We start from the raw sequence: 17713 nt of genomic DNA, 5'->3' as shown, positions 1-17713 counted from the left end.
TACCCAACCTAAACCTCTCCTGACACAGCTTCGGGCCAAGTCTTGAGCATTTCCAACAATATGCTTTAAAAAAGCTGTTAATGCTTAACTCACCACCTGATGCCTCGGCAGCCTGGGTGGGAAGGCAGAGAGCCCCTGAACCAAAAAGATGTCCTGTGCATGTCTGGTCCCTTGGAAATGACTGAGCTATCTCAAACAACAGGTATTGCTGCTGTTTTGGAAGCTTCAGCACTCGCCTTGGCCCAGCTGTGGTTGGCACTTAGAGAAATGTGTAGCAGAGAAGATCCTGACCCAAAAGGTGGGAAGGTCCTGGTTTGTGGAGCTGCATTGATAAAAGTAGTTTCCTGGCTGCTTTCAAACAGGATTTGGGAACATGCAAATGTGGAGTCTGCTTTCTAGTGTCTAGGTGTTTCAGCAGGTGGTTGAAAACAACCTCCTGCCTTGACATGCTTTTAAAATAACAATAAATAAGCTAGATAGGGTTGCAGATTTTTCCTTCTTTTGCTTAAAACCAAATATCAAATAAAAAGCTTGAAAAACGGCTTTTGCTTTGAGAGTTTCCTTTAATGACAGACTTATTTAGGGTGAACAGGAGTGTTGTGCAAGTGTGGTCAAACAGTAGCAGAGAAACTGGAGTTTGAGTTTGTGAATTAGATGTGGACATTGTCAAGTGCCCATGATCATATTTACCACTGTCCTGAATTCTCAAGAAAGAGACTGACTGCTGGATCCAATGTTATCTGTCCTGAGATATATCGGTTATATCAGAGAAATTACACTCTTTTTATGAATCCTTATTACACATTTATAACAATTATGTCTAATTATTGTTACAGTCTAAAGGAAAAATTTGTGGTTTTTTGGACTCTCTTTCCTTGATGTAGGAGGGAATCAAAACAGTGGTACCTGTGACCACACTGGGTGCCTGGCCAGTCTGGTTGGTGTGTAGGCACAAGCCAAATTTGAATCCTGGAGAAGGTAAGGCTGGAAGGGACCTCCAGAGGTCATGCAGTCCAGCTGCCTGTTCAGAGCTGGTTTCCAAGGGCCATGTCCCATCAGGTTTTGAGCGTCTCTAAGGATGGAGACTCCATCACCTCTCTGCAACCTCTCTGGATGGATCTCTGCACCACCTATGCCAGTGTTTGATCAGTCTCAGGAATAAAGGAGGTTTTTTCTTATGCTTCCCTGGTGACGGATGGGGATAATCTTTTATTATAGATGTGAATTTATGCATTGTCTGCAAATATACACAGAGGGAATGGCAACTGCCTGCACTAACAGTAAATAATGGAGATACTGCTGTGACTTCACTGGGTGGAATCTTTTCTTACATGAGGCTGGGCAGAAAGCTGGTTAGGAAAATGTCTGACCATGAAATCGTGGTCTGAAAAGGATTAATATAGAGGTTTTATTGCCAACTCTTTTGGTGAAATGTCATTTAAAGGGTGAACACATCTGCGTAGTGGTGTGGAGAGATGAATAGTCCTGCGGTTGTTTCATTGACCTGAGGCTTGAGAAATCTGTGTTCAGTTAATGCCTAGTCTATCAATAATACATCACTTGGCTCTTGTGCCACTGTAACATAAAACCTCCTTGATAGTGACTGGGCAGACAACAAGTTCTCCAGAGCAGAGTCTCCTTGTGCAAGGACCTGGTACAGTGTTTTGTAGCAATAAGGCTTTTAAATACTGAATGCAGACAATGACAGACCATACCACGCAGTTTCTCAGGCTAAGGATTCTTAATTTCTCACTGCTTATATATTGAAAAGTGTTTCTGGTATTTTCTTGAATTATTTCTCAGTGCTGACTGATGTGATCAGGAGGATGTTTGTAATGTGTTTCTAATTCCCCGTACTCTGTGCTCACTTCTATTTTTGTGTATTATTGGATATAGATCTTTCTCAGTAGTTAAATATCCTTCACAGGTCAAAATTCTTTGGGGGCTCATTAGCATGTACAATTTTTCCCTTGCCAAACCTTCTGTGGTTTGCAAACATCAGTTTCTCTCATCTAACTGGCGTAAAGGATTTCTGCTGTGCTAGAGGTGGATCTAATGCAGATTTGCCTCTTTCCGTCTAGTATTTCTCTCTATGTATTTTGGCAGAGCAGCCCCTTCATGAATGGCCTGATTTATGTCTCAGGGAATGCTGCAGCCAGCACTTCGAGATGTCAGGTCTCTCGTGTGTGTTGGGAGTGACTGCGAATTCTCCCTCCCCCTCCTTTTGTCTCAGCTCCAGCCCAAGTTCCTTTCTAGTGTTTTCTAACTGCATTTTCAGGTCCTAGATTAAGCAAGATTTTCAGACTCTGTCCTAAGGAGAGCTTCTGCAAGGAGCTGAAGGGCAACTGGGAGATGAGCAACAACAACAACAAAAAAATTAAAAAAAAAAGTCTTAAGAATCTTACTAAATTAAGATCAGAATTAACAACATGTTATGCAGAAAACCTGAGGATCTCTGCAGCCTATTCTAGACTTGTAAATATAACAGGGTTTTTTTCCACAAATCTAATCCCACAGTGGTGAGAAAACCAGCAGGTTCTTCTTCTCCATCCTTCCCATCTCCCAGCCTTTTCCTTTTCTCTATCCCTTACTTAATATGCAGGACCAAGTAGGAAGGATTTATGGAGTTCCTCTTGCACTTCAATTTCTCAGAACCTTGCTTTGCACTGGTGGAAGTGGAGTTGAAATATGGAGACTATCTTTCCAATGAGCATCTCCTCACTGGATGGTTTTCAGTGCTTGGTTTATGTAAACTCCAGTCACTATCAGCCTTCATCAAGCTACACCCTCATCTTCCTCTGTCACAACTACACCAGCTCCACTATGTGCTCTGTTCAGTCTCTCCTCCTAAGAACAGGATGTTTTTTCTTTCCCTTTGAATTCTGTGTGCTCTTATCACAGGAAACTGTGTATGCTCTTCTATAAGCCACAACATTCCAGTGGAAAATATGTTCTTAGGATGAGTCTTCAAAATCAAGAGTGACATTGAGAGGAAGGCATGCACATCCCTATTTTTAGACTAACCTTCTGCAACCAGTTACCCATCAAATTCTGTGATTAAACTAAAACTGTGGTCCCTTAGTGACTCAGTATGATATAATTTGAGGTTTACCCAAACCACTCAGGATCTCTTTCCACAGAAAATCCTTTGTACTCTGAAAACGACAACCTTTTGGGTATCTAGGTTTTGGACTTGCAAATTCAAGAATTGCCCGATGTCTACCCAAAAGACCTCTTCAGATAAATGACAGGGGAGGAAGCATTAACAGAAAAACCTTATTTGTACCTCTTTTGTACCTTAATGCTCAAGAGAAATCTGACATGGATCACCTAGCCAGGCTCATGGAGCATCTGTAGCAGTGAATGCAAATAGATGGGGAGAGCCGGTGGTAGCATTTTGGTTGTGCATTCCTTCCTGTAATTTGCCCCTGAGTAAATGGGAGACTATAATATCTATTTGTTTTAATTTTATGAAGATAAACGTACCCTCAGTCAAGATAAATATACTAGAAATATAGAAATATAGATGTTGTAACATAGGTACCACCGAGCCTGATACTCTTCCTGAAGCTGGAACTTAGGCGCTTGAGAAAGCGGGGGAAAGGCTTCCAAACTTCTTCCCGTCTTTTAACTAAGCGATGCCACGGCGGCCGATGAAGCGGATACGCCCCTCGCGTTTTGCAGAAGAGCAGGCGGAGAACAAATTTGCTCTGTCAGAGCACTAGGGCCAGCATCCCGCCGGGCTTCCCACCCCAGGAACGCCCCCCGCGCTGCACCGCGGGCAATTCCCAAGCCCCGCCCGGCGGGCAATTCCCGGTGTTCCCGCTGGATGGCGCCCGCCCCCCGCCGGGAGCGGCCCGGGACGGGCTCCGAGCGCGTCGCCGCTCGGGTCCCATCCTATTCCCGATTCCCTCGCCCTGTCTTTGTGTCCGGGTTCTTGTCCTGCGCTCACGGGCTCTGTTGCATAGAATCATAGAATGGTTTGGGTTGGAAGGGATCTTTAAAGATCATCCTGTTCCAACCCCCCCCCGCCATGGGCAGGGGCACTTTCCACCAAACCAGGTTGCTCAGAGCCCCATCCAACCTGGCCTTGAACACTTCCAGAGACAGGGCACCAACAGCTTCTCTGGGCAACCTGTTCCATTGCCTCATCACCCTCCTGGTATCACAGAATCATTTATATTGGAAAAGACCTCCAAGATCATCAAGTCCAACCTTTGACTGGTCACCCCCTTGTCAACCAGACCACAGCACTAAGTGCTAATAAACTTCTTCCTTATGTCTAATCTAAATCTAGTCAATTTTAGTTTAAAACCATTAGCTCTTCTCCTGTTGCTACAGGCCCTGCTGAAAAGTCTGCCCCCATGTTTCTTATAAGCTCCCTTAAGTTGCTAGAAGTGCTGCTGTCAGGACTCCCCAGAGCCTTCTCTTTTCCAGGCTGAACCACCCCAGCTCTCTCAGCTTGTCTCCATAGCAGAGGTGTTGCAGCCCTCTGAGTATCTTTATGTCCCCCTCTGGACCCACTCCAACATGTCTGTATCTTTTCTGTGCTGGGGACCCCAGAGCTGGATACACTACTCCAGCTGGGGTCTCATGAGGTCAGAGAAGAAGGGCAGAGCCATCTCTCTTGCTCTCCCCGCTGCTTTTGATGCAGCCCAGGATATGTTTGGCTTTCTGGGCTGCGAATGCACATTGCTGGGTCATCTCCAGCTTTTTATCCACCATTTCCCAGCTTCTTGTTTCTAAAATCTTTGATTCCTCCCACTGAGGATGCTGTTTACTCAAGGGGATGTGTGGCTGTTTCAGTGCCCCATTCTCCCTCTTCCCGTGTTTCATCTCTCTGTCTGTCAGCAAGATAACTCTTTCACATGAACCAGAACAAATCTTTGTTGTCTGGTCAAATGACTTGGTATAATCAGACGCTGGACTTCCCAAAACGAATCCCTCTTTCAAACACAGCATCATTTCTAAGAAGTTCTCCAATCTAGGTTTAAAATTTGACAGTGAAATAGAATCCGCCACAAACTTTGGGTGAGCTCTTGTACTCATGTATTGCTATTGCTATCACTCTGTGGTTTGTGGAGGTTTTCTTGGGGAGGAGGGGAGAGGGGAAAAAGTCTTTAAAAATAGAAAAAATAAATTAACTCCCCACCCTTGGAAAATCAAATAACAAAAAGCCAAACTGTCTCTAATAAATTTATCTAATGCCAGCTTCTGTTCATTTGGCTTCAGTTGGCTCAGTGGAAAAGCCCCCAACAATGTTTTCTTTGTGGGGCTGCTATGGGCTGCATTACCGTGGGTAACTCCAGAGCTGCTCAGCTCTTCTGAAAGTTTCCTGACTCTGTCATCAGTGACCTGTGTCCTGCTCTCCCCAGAGCCCTTCCCTCTGTGCAGGTGGTGCATAAGATTTGCTTATTAACTCTTCAGTATTGACACTGTGAGCAAGGTGTTCAGCCGTGCCTGGTGAGGTTTTGTCTGCTTTGATTGCAGGGCATTCCGTGTGACTCCACATCTAGAGGTGACATCCAAACCCCCCTCCTTCTGTAATGGATTAAAGTACTAATCTGGGTTTGTATCTCCCCACAGAGCCCAGCACTTTCCCGTTGCTGTAAAAGCAGAGGTTCCAATGCACTCTCCTCTGCAAAGGTAGATTCAGCTCTTGTCTCGGGGGCTTAACAAGTGTGTTACTCAGTGCTATAAACACTCAGTTAACAAAAACTGAAAGTCCACTCTCATTTCTTTGTGATGAGGCATTTTGAGGATCAAATGCTGAAGTCAGTTTAAAATAGGTTACACAGATGTGATTCAGTGGTTTGGATGTGATACTTCAAATTACTCATGTCTGTTATAAAAAAATGTAGCTTGGTGAAAAGGTACAAATTAGAGAATTAGAATAATTCAGGCTGCATGGGACCCCTGGGGTCACCTGACCTTCTGCTTAGAGCAGGGCCAAATTTAGATCAGGTTTCTCCTGGCCTTGTCCAGTCATGCTTGTCTCTAGGGATGGTGATTACACAAATTCCTGAGCCCTGTGTCTGACCACCTCCAGGGTGATAACTTTTTCCTAAAATCTGATGGGTGTGTCCTATGTCACAGCTAGTGTTTGCTGCCTCTTGTCCTATTGCTGTGCGACCCCAAGAAGAGTTTGGCTCCATCTTCTCCACACCTTCTCAGTAGGTAGTGGCAGATTGCAATAAGGTCCCCCCAAAGCCTTCCCCTCTCCAGGCCAGCAGGCACAGCTGGCTCAGCCTCTCTTCATACGCTTTGTGGTCCAGCCCCTGGCCATCCTGGTGGCCTCTGCTGGACCCCCCACAGTGGACAGTTCACATCTGTCTCGTGCTGAGGAGCCCAGAACTGGTTCCAGCACTCAAGATGTGTCTCACCAGTGCTGAGCAGGGGGAAAGGATCAGTTCCCTTGGCTTGCAGGCAACGTCCTTCCTAATGCAGCTGTTGGCCTTCCTTGCTGCAAGGGCTCATTGCTAGATCATGGTCAACTTCTCCACTAGGATCTTTTCTGCAAAGATGCTGTCCAGCTTCTCAAAGACCATCATGTACTGGTGCATGGAGTTATTCCTCCCAGGTGAAGAGCTCTGCATCTGCCTTTGTAGCACTTCACGGTGTTCCCATTAGCTGGTTTCTCCTCTGCCCTCAGCTCTCACTCCCCTCCCACACAAGGGCTGCTATGATCACTGAGCTGAACACTCCACTGAACAAGGAGGGTTGAAAGGAAACAAGGAGGTCACACAGTTAATGCACAGTATGGGATAGCTGAGTCTCACTCGCCAAATCCAAGGGGTTATTCAGGGTAAAACCAATTTAATGACAGGCATGACAATTTACAAAATTATTATTAAGTGAACAAACTGCCATGTGGCGTTGCAGAAGGTCTGAAGAAAATATTAATAAGCAGTTAGTTCAAACGTGAAAGTGCTAAACTCATCGACTATGATGTGCTCTAAAAATAGAGACTTGAGCCTCTGCATCAAAAAAATAATGCTTCCCTTAGGAAGACTTAACCAGGTCCAAACAGAAAGCTTTCTGGATGAAGTCCAACAACTATTTCTTCAAAAGTCCTGTAACTAACTTTCATTTCATTACTTTCTGGGGGGAAGTTTGTTTTCCCCTCCCCCCACCCTATTTCTGCTTAGCAGTGATGTGTGTTCAGAAATGTTATAAGTTGAAAAGTTCATGTGATTTTTGTACATACTGATCCCACAAGATAAAAATGACCTGTTCATTATTTACGCTACACGGAGTAAAACTTTAAACAAAGAGTTGTTCTTCAATTCACCTTCCAATTGTGTGTTTTCTGTCCTACATGTTTTCTAGATGTGAACTATAGCAAATGTGGGTTTTTCAGTTAATTCAACAGAGCTGATAATTGTAGTTTAGAAGCTGCTATGCAGAAGAGCTGGAACTTGCCAGACCTTTGTCCAAAGTCAGTGGGTTAGGGTTTTTTTTCAAGCTATAAATATCTACACTGTTTGCCCCAGGTCTCCCTGCCCTACAACAGAGATTTAAATACTGCCTTTATAGTTCAGAGCTGCAGTTTGTCAAAAAGGTCTCCACAGCCACAGGAACTGTTGGGTTGTTTACTTCCCAGCAGTTGCTAAAGGTTAAAAAAAATTGTTAAACCCCGGAACTGTCTAAATCCAAGCAGAGCCCAAATCCAGGTGAGGATTCCTTTGGGATAAGCATCACCAAGGCAATCAGGTGACTGCAGATCACAGTGAGAGCAGTGGATTAAAAAGTATTTTCAGACTGTAACGAAACAGAATATAAAATATAATGATATCAACACAATAGACAGTGTGATATCTTCCATATTGAGTTCCACACTCGCTGGCTCCCAGCCCCGGAAGATTCGGTTTACGCAATGACTTCGCCTATAGCTGCTGTCGAGCTCCCAAGTCTTTACATCATGCTGTAACCTCCTGAGTATCTACTGTGAGCTGAAAAGTGGTTAGCTGGAAATTAACTATTGAAGAAAACCCCCAGGCAGTGGTAGAGTCTCCCTGCCTCGCTGTCTTCCACCCCAGGTCTCGTTGTCGTTCCTTGTGTAGGATGCACAGCTCCCTGGAGAGGAAATATCACTTTTCAGGGGTTAACCACAAACCTGCCAGCAGCAAGACAGATTTTAGTGAAGACGTGAGCAAGAAGGTGTGATCCAGTGAACAAATTCCTAAAGAGGAGGCAGCAGCTGGTGCGGCTGCAGCGCGATGGAGAAACATCTGGAAGCTGTGGGAGACTCTAATCCAAGTGGGACAGCATGACGCCGTTTGTCTGCCTCGTAAGAGCTCTCTGGGCCAGCTTCCTAGGAAGGCTGTATGTGAGATAAGGGAGGTGGCCACACTGGGTGTCGATGAGGTCTGAAGTGCAGTGTGTTGAAGCCAGGTTTGGGCACTGCACTCCTCCCCTCATACCAATGAGCTGGAGCAGGTCCAGATTAATGAGAACCATGAGAGGCCGTTTGCTGTGAGGAATAGCTTATGGCATTGCATGGCTTTAATCCAGAAAATACGGGGCTGAAGGCAAGGGAACACCCAAGTTTGGAAGCATTTGCTGCACGGGCTCCATCTCCTCAACAGCTGCTGCGACGAGACAGGAGCAACTGAATTTTCAGTGAAAGTACCAGAACAGTGGGGTTTCCGCAGACTCTCACTGGCGCAACTTGAGGCATTGCATTTCTGGTGTTGGCTGGAGGTTGCTAGGCCTGCAGCTAACAGCTGTGACAGCTGCTGCAGCTCAGCAGTTGATGTGTTAATTTAAACCAACGCCACTCGTGCTCTAAGTTATTGTGCCAGACGACATCACAGAAAAATCTGGGACGAGACCACGGGACCTCTCTCTTCTGATGCCCTGCACAAAGCAGGTCCCAGCAAGACCAGGTTGCTCAGGGCTTCATCCAGCTGAATTCAAGGACTTAGTCTCTGGATGGAGACTCCACTACCCCTCTGGACAACGCCTTAATGTAAGGAGTTCATTGGAAGTTTTACAATTTAGGGTGTTTTATGAGGGGAGAAGCCATTCCCAAGAACCACATTAGAGTAAGTCCCCCTCAGGACGGTGCAAAAGGAGTGTTACAGTGTATTACAAAATTTGCACGGCTATAGCCTTCTAAGCTTTTAAGATCCCTTGGTATCAGGGGGAAAGGGGAAAGGAGAGTCAGGCAGCCAGAAGAGGAATCTGTTTCTATTGGGAAACCATTAGAAAGATGCAATGTGATGGCTGGGACCCAGACAGAATTTAAATGTCATCCCTTTTCTATAAATAATGCATAAGCATCATTGTATTTTTTTAAGGCAAGGCCAGAGGAAAATAATCTCTCTTGAATTAACTGGGATGTAACATTTTGGACTGGAATTCAGAGGTACCACGTTCAGGGGTCCTGGGCAGTGTGTCCCAGCTGCTGAGTGCTCTCCACTCCCATTTGAATATCTTGGGAACAAAGGGATGAGAATCCTGCACCAGAAACAGATCAGAGGCTGCAGCCTGTTGCTTTGAGGGTTGTTCCATATGTCCTACAATTCCCACCATGAAAATGGGGTGCTTACTGTGAATAATGTTTCATTTCTGGACCCTGAGTGGAGTATTTACCACCTAGATCCAGAGTCACAGGGTTGCCCTGTGCACTGACCCATAGGTGATAGGACAATGGAGTACAGCATCCATGGGCTTTGGTTTTGAAGTTTTGTGAACCTGGCTCCAAGGAGGTATGAAATTCTGGATTTAGTGATAAAATCATGCTAACAGAAGTCCTTGTGCTTTATGCCACATCAGCTTAACCCACATGTCCTCAGCTCTGTGCTGCTGCAAACAAGGAGAAACTGCTGTGAAGTTTTGTCCCGTTACAGTCTCCCAGGAGACAGAAAATATCACAGCCCATTTCTGCTAAACACTGAAATCAGAGACGTGTCCCTTGTTCAGTGTTTATGATGTGAATAGACAAGGTATGAGCAAGGATTTGAGTCCAAAATACGGAGGGTAAAGAAACTTGGCAAGTCAAAAGACATGCAAAGGGGCAAATGATGTGTCCCATGCCCCTGTCAAGTGTCCCATCTCATCAGAGGCACTGCCCTGCTCATCTCCTACCTCACTGCTTCTGAATTGCTCTATGTGCAGTACATTTCTATGGGAACCAATTTATTTACACAACCTGACCTCCCTGAGTCTGAACTAGAGAAGAAAACTGATGGAAGAGAAATGAAGTGGTTACTAATTAGCAAATAGTTCATTAATAGAAGACATCTGCTTCATATTAGTCAGGAAGAGATTAAGAAGGCTGAATCTCATGTCCCCAGTGATTGGCTGGTTATGGAGTCTGCATTAAACTGAAAGTCAGGCTCTTTTTAAGGTTGCTTTTTTCCACCCCGGAGATGTCCTTGTGTTGAGGGGTGAGTGTTGGGAATACCAGTGATGAGACAGGGCATCGTGCAGCACAGGGAACTCTGCTGTGAGGGATCCCCATTCTGCTGTGTGAGGGGTGATCCACCCTGCCCTGCATGCCAGCTCTGTCTCATCCAAATTTCCAACCTTGACATGGGCAGAAATGGATAGGAGTCTTCTGGATTTGAAAGGAGGAACTAGAATCACTCCTGCAGTGAATTCCATCAGGCTCAAGCCTGTTCTTTGAAGTGGCCATGGGAGCAGTCCCCTGTACCAGCTATCCAAAACCGCTCCCAGGACATGCAGCTCACTCCAGGGAGGTGAAGGAGCTGAGACTTTATTTGTTTTTGTGAGCTTTGGATGCAAAATCCAAATCAGTGGAAGAACACCAACAGCTGAATGACCAAACAATTTTTAAAGCCTTTTGAACAACTGACTTGCTCAGCCACCTGGGTGCTTTGGAAAATGCTCATCACTGCAATGGGTGAATATCTGTGAAGTTCCTGTAGTTTTATTTTCTGCTGGAGAATTTGGAAACTCTGTGTGTGAAGAAGCAGGGATGTCAAACAAAGCAATTATCAACAGTGCTTGGGAAAATGCGAGCTATCTTCCCCTGTCCATAATTCTTTAAAAATGTCCCCTTATCCTAGATTTTCCCAAGCTCTTCTCAGTTTTCTGTCCAGATTTCTTGCCCTTCCAAAGTTAAAACACTTTCAATACACTGAAATATATTGGGTTTCAATGGTAAAAGAATTACCCAACTAAACATTGAAGTGATTAAAAAATTTTAATATAAAAAGCCTTTTCTCCTTGAAAGCATGCAACTGGCCATAATCAAATCCTCTCCTATCAATGCAACAAAATTGCCCCAGATTTCAAGAGCAGTGGGATGGGTTAGTAGATTTTGGCATTGACAAGGGCAGCAGTCTCCTGACTGCATTAGCTGCAGAACTCCTTCCTGTTGTCATCACATAGATTTCTGGCTATGGATCAAGAGTTTGAATTTTGGGGCTTGTTTACCAGGCAGAATTGTCCAGAATGTTCTATTTTGCAAGAGCTGCTCTGGACTTGCTGCTCCTCTGAACTCTACTGAGGCAGTGTACTCCAGAGCAATTATTTCCCTCTGGAAGAGAGCAGTAATTATTCCACCCTAAAATGACTGTTACTACAGAAGACAGTCTGAGCAGGGAGCTGTTCCAGAATGGTGACTGTGGAATGGGTTATTCTGCAATAGCTTTTCTGGTCAAGTTCCTCATGTCATCAAGGTGTGAATCTGTGCTGAAACACGGATGTGTGAACCTGTGAAGCAGCCTCTGGCTCTGCAGACAGCTGTGTGGCTGCAAGGACAGTAACACCTCTGCCTCCTGGATTTTTCCCCTCTGTTACATGTGTGCTCTTCTATCCCTGCACAGGTACACAACCCTCTTCCCCCTTCCTTCCCATGGAAAATTTGACTTGTTTTATCAACGTTTCTTAACTCCCTTGACCTTTGCCCAATTGGATGCAACCCCCTTTTATTTTAACTGCATCTGGAAGTTTCTGTCAGTGCTTCTTAGATTCCCCTTCTCTTTTCCCCGGATGGTTGATGAGGTTGAGCTGCAGCAGGAGCTCTCAGCCCCACTGTTGTGCAGTCAGTCAGTACCCCGTGTTTGCAGTCATCTCAGTCAGCTTTCAATTGGCATGACAGTGTTTTCCTGCCCGAGCCAACGTGAGTTAATACGGAGCATAAGATTTCAGGAGACAGCATAGAGTCCTTCAGTGAAACCCAAACAGATTGCAGCTGCTCTGCACTCTATTAACCCTATCATTTTGCAGTTCTGTCCAAAAGAACCGGGGGGAAGGACATAGAAAGCTGGACACTGGCAGGATTTCGATTCCACAAAATCAAATGCAAGCTGGAGGGAGTGTAAGAAATATTTTCCTGGAGCAGGGCAGCAGGTCGGTAAGGCAGGTTTCTTCACCTCTGCATGCCCCTTTATCATAATTAGTGGTTGGTATTTTCTCCACAGTGCATGTATAGATGTCCCCCCAGAGGTAGTTTTCTGAAGCACCTTGAGATTTTGGCTTTAAAGTTTTTAGCTGATATCAGCTTCCAGGAGGACTTCTGTTCCTCAGGGATAGGTTCTTCAAAGTAGTTGCATGGGAAAGTAATAATAATTAAAAATACCCTCTCCTCCCATTCCTCATTAACAAAATCTTCCCAAGACCTAGTACTGACAAAACTACTTGATGCCCTTTGGCACTTTGCAAGCTGTTGGCCTCATAAGTGCTGTGGGACACAAATTGAAGTAAGAATCTTGCTCAAAATACCCTATGTTCTTTTTTTATTATTATTATTTTACATTATTTTGGCTCCCTGTTGGTCTCTTAATGGATCCTGGTCCTGTTTTCCTCCAGGTGTTCAGCAGTTTCTCTTCACTCAGTCGTTGCCTTGTTTCTTCTTCCCCCATTTTATGTGGCTTCTATGCTTGTAATGATCATTGGTATTTGCTGTTCACCACATGTAAGCGTGTCCTGGTCTTCAAGTTCACGACAAGAAACCAAACCAGAAAGGAACATCTTGATGGTATAAAAACCAGCCAGCTAATTGCCTCACTGGGATAGCAGAAGAGCTGAGCAAGCTAATTTGTGTATGTTCACTTTTTCCACCAAAGAAGAGATTTCTCTTCCCTAACTACCGAGCTGCCTGGCAGTGGCCCTTTCCTGCTAAAACATCCCAGCTTTGTGCCTGTGTCCTCCCTGCTGGAGAAACCCACAGCCCAACGTGGGTATTTCCATGCACTGTCTGTGGCTTGGCGGCAGTGAGGACACGACTAAAGCCAGAGCCTGCTCAAGATCCTGTAGGAAATGAGACACTTGCAATTGCTTCTGGAGAGGGGCTGGGACGTGGTTACACATTTTGGCATCAGCACGGGCTGCTGTGCTGACCTCGGGATTCTTTCAGTGTAGTTCATATCAGAGCACGGAGGGAAAGAGACTAAAGATAAAACCTCGGGAGATTATTTCTGGGAAGCAGCTACATTCATTTTGCTTTCCTTCCAACCACATCATCTCACCAAAATGTCACATGGGAGCATTGGGGCATCTTTGACACCTACTGCCATGAGATACCCTCAACAGCCAAATCCCTCCTGCTGCTCATTCTGTCTTTCTAAAACAAACCAAACCAAAACAACCAAAAGACCCCAAATCAAACCAACAAATCAACCATAAAAAAAACCCAAAACAACCAAAAAACCAAAAAAACACAACAAACCCCAACCCCCTCAAAAAGCAGATTTCCTCTTTATTTTTCCACCTTCAATGTATAGTTTAAAGATGAAAGGCTCCTTCTCTGTGTTGCTTTCCAAGTTTCTGTTAGGATATTTCCTTATTAATACCTGTAATGCATCTTAACACAGATTTCTTTTTTCTCTTCAGAAAGAACAGCAGAAGTTCAAAAATAATTTTTTCCTTTAGAAGTGCTTCTGATATACTTGAATAGCGAAGGATGAAATAAATTTTTCATGCCAATGTCAGAGGAGGAAGATCTGGGATGCCTTTAAGCTGTCTCTAGCTCTGGTACTAACACCCTGTGGAAACTTGTTTAGATGAGACCCTGTACCAGAACAGGGTGTCTTGCTCCCCTGAAGCTCTTGGAAAACTCAGACTTAACTTCTCTGCCTCTCATTTTTCCTGTCCTCGAGGCACAGGTTGTACCACAAACCCAACTCAACTGCAGATGTTCAACTGATGCCAACCAAAACAGCTCCTGCACAGCTGGCCTTGGCCACATGCTCATCTGTGCTTGCACTGCTTATAGGTCTTATCCTTCCCCACATCATCTCTCTCCTGGTGATTTATTTGTTCCTTCATGCTGTCACATCTTGATTTATGCCATTGCTGCTGGTGGCAGGGCCTTGCCTCACTGCTGTGCTCCTGGCATGCTCTACTCTGCAGCAAAGGTAATTACCAGTAGCAGAGAGCAAGAGGTTAATTCCAGGCTCTTTTCCTCTGCCTGGACCAGGCATAAATTCTCAATAGAATCAGCTGTGCAAGCAGCTGTCACTCAGTACAGAAATTAACAATTCCATTTTTAAGAAAGCAGAATTTTTATGCAGTGCATAACTGGAGAGGTAATATTTAAGGACATTTTTGTGCGTTTGGAATAAATCCTTCTATGTAGAGGTTTAAATACTGATTATCTCAGTCCGTTTTCATTCAAAACCCGGCATGGCATGAAGGGAGCAAATATTTCTGAAAGCATCTAGGACAATAAGTCTGATTTTCAGACTGATGGAAAAACATTAAATATACGTTTTTCTCTTTCATTACCATATTGTGTTTCTAGTAAGGGCAGTGAATGGTTTCCCAATTTGGCACTCTGTTTCATTAAGCAAATTGTTATTAAATCAAACTTAGTTGGCTCCTTCTCTGATTTAGAGGTTTTACCCACAGCCTATGAAACAGGCTGATGGCAATACCATCAGAAGGGGACAAGATTTATGCCATGAAGAGGAGTTTCTCCTTCTACCCTTTATAGTTTTACTGCATCAGCAGGATGCTGTGCACACAGGCTCAGGTTAGTTTGTGCCCAGGTATAAAATGCATGGAGAATCTTGCACAGGGTGTGAGAACTGCTTTTCTATTCTGCTGACTCAAAAGCCAGAAGTCAAAGAGGACCAGCACTAACTCCCTGTGATTCTACCACTCCCTGGACAGCCTCTTCCAGTGCTTGACAACCCTTTCAGTGAAGAAATCTTTCCTAATACCTTATCTAAACCTCCCCTGGCACAACTTGAGGCCATTTCCTCTCATCCTGTCACTCATTACCTGGGGGAGGAGACCAACCCCCATCTCACCACAACCTCCTTTCAGATGGTCTGTCGTATCTGGCAGTCACCAATTGCAGTAGCTCATCAATTAGTGAGATTTTTATACAATTTGGTGCAGCTGGTTATTTTGGAGACATCATGAAGGCAAACAGAACATGGGCTGCATAGCCCATGGCTTATATCTGATGGTCCAAAGCCAAAGTCAGGGTGCAAGTACAACCCCAATGATCTGATTCCTGCAGTGAAGCTGGAGAAAAGCCCAGAGCAATAGCCACAGGTCTCAGGAATTGTTCATCAGAGCTGCAGCTCTCAGCAGCAGAGAGGGTGTGGGACTACTCAGCTGAAATGTCTTATTCATCCAGTAATTGCAACTGGGTTCACCTGGAGAAAGCTCATCTCCAAACCCCAGAGCCCTGAGGGGTGTAGTCAGGACACTTTGCTTCTGCAGAACAGCCCTTAATGGGAAAGGCTCTGAAGCAGCTGCAAATGTGGATCAAAAGCATGTGGGAGGTTACACCAGCACCAGGCACCTGGCCAGGCACAGCGTGGGCTGGCACTGCCAGATTCTTGTAAATACAGGAGTTGTGACAGTGATGTGGGAAATTTAATGTGAAAGCTGGGCTTGGTGGCAGAGTTTGGGTCAGGAGTGGCTGCTGGGAGTGCAGTGGGAAATAAGGGACAGTGACTGGCTGAAGAGGTTCTGCAAAAGGACCTAATTCAAGGAACACATCTTTATGAGTTGTTTCTTTAATGGTCTTGGCATGAAGAGCTGCAGTTTGCTGGTGGGAATTCCCTGCTGCAATGACTGCCTGTTGTTCAGGCTGTGCTTTGCAGTCAGCAGTGAGCTGCCTCAAGTTGGGATTTCATCTGACCTGCAGAGGAACTGGACATGGCTGAGCAAAGTGGGGGAGATGCATGCCCTCAGGTGAGGACAAGGAGCTGTTTCTTTAGCCACATGAACCAGACAGGTCATCTTGGAGACAACACGAAGATCCTCACTTCCCAATTTTTGGGTTGACATGGGGGTTCAGTTGAAAAGCATACCATTAATAAAATATTAACTGCATATTTATGCTTCTTTGTCCTTTGGGCTGCAAGGAAAAAACAATTAGATGTTCAGGTAAAAGTTTTAGTGTGTTTGGTTGAAATTTCAGGTTCAGGACTAATGCAGAGGCGTCAGGAGGGGCTCAGGTCAGGAAAGCAACAGTGTAAAGTCTGGTGGAGGAAATTCACTTCTTCAGAAAGGTTTTGGGGTCTGAGGAGGGACTAGGTAAAGGATCAACAGGAGAATCCATAAACAATGATTTTTCTAAACAGTTTAATTCTGTGCATGTCTGCCCAGGAAGCTCATATTGACCTGATTCTGAAAAATTTTTCTGATTTTAAAAACTGCAACAAATCACAAGGAATTGCACGTGTGCTTCCCTTGAAACACTCATGTAGCTGCATGTCTGATTATAATTACACTCCTGTGAAAATTTTTGGTGGACCCAAGGACTTAATCCCACAAGCCTCACTGATCACATCACTGTACGTGAGAATTTATGCTTGTGGGATTAAACCCTGCCTTCAGCAATGAAGCAATTAATTGTTATAAGCAGAAAACATGCAGGGGTGGGGGAAGAAGGGACAGGCTACAACACACTGCAAGTGAAAGAAGATCTTTTGCTGCTGTGGGTACATATCTCTGTCACTGAGGCTGGCCCAGGCTCTGGGCTTACCAGGCAAATGATGATTTACTCCACTTGACCCAGAGAGGGAAATAAAACCTGATTTTAATTCCAGCTGCATAAGCATGTGTGTGCCAGACGTGATTTCCCAGAAGAGTCCCTACAGTTCATCACTCTGGTTTGCAAATTCCCTGGTAGCCAGAGAGCTGCTGGGGCTGTGCATGGCCACAGGCATGGGAGCAAACTGCAGCCACAGCGGGGGAGTGACCACCCACCTGAGATTGCCATGGGCCAAACCAGGTAGACACGTTGTGTGGATTAGTGAGGAGAAAGCACGGGAAGGGAGGTTTGGCTCTGAGTTGAAGGCTGAACAAAAAAAGGATGACTTGGTTCAAACACTCAGCTCTCAGTACTGCTCCACGGGAGGTGTTTCTGCTTAGGCTGGATTGGAAGGCCATGGTGGCGTGTCAGTGCTTGGGAAAGGGATTGCACAGCCCAAAGAAGTTGTCCAGTTTCCTCATATGACCTTCACCAGCTGAGCTGCAGACTTTAACACACCTTCCACTTGCTTGGGGCTGTGATCAGAGCCCTGCTCCTCTAGAAAGTATTTTTCTTCTTATGGAAAGGATCTTTCCTCAGTTCTTTTCCTGAAAATCTTCAGGATGCTTCACCCAATACCCCAGCACACAGCCATGTAAAGATGAAGTTTTGCAGAGGAGCACACCTTCACCTGTTACTCTGGAGCAAACGTGAGGTTCAGAATTAAACCACACTGAAGCCACCTGGTTATTGAGAGGGTCTCGTCTACACAATGCTGGTTCACATGCTGATAGTGAATCTCAT

The sequence above is a fragment of the Manacus vitellinus genome, unplaced genomic scaffold (genome assembly GCF_001715985.3).
Source record: "Manacus vitellinus isolate BGI_N305 unplaced genomic scaffold, ASM171598v3 scaffold_0_pilon, whole genome shotgun sequence".
NCBI classification, from domain to species: Eukaryota; Metazoa; Chordata; class Aves; order Passeriformes; family Pipridae; genus Manacus; species Manacus vitellinus.
The sequence above is the reverse complement of the archived record's forward strand: the minus strand, read 5'-3'. Positions refer to the sequence as shown.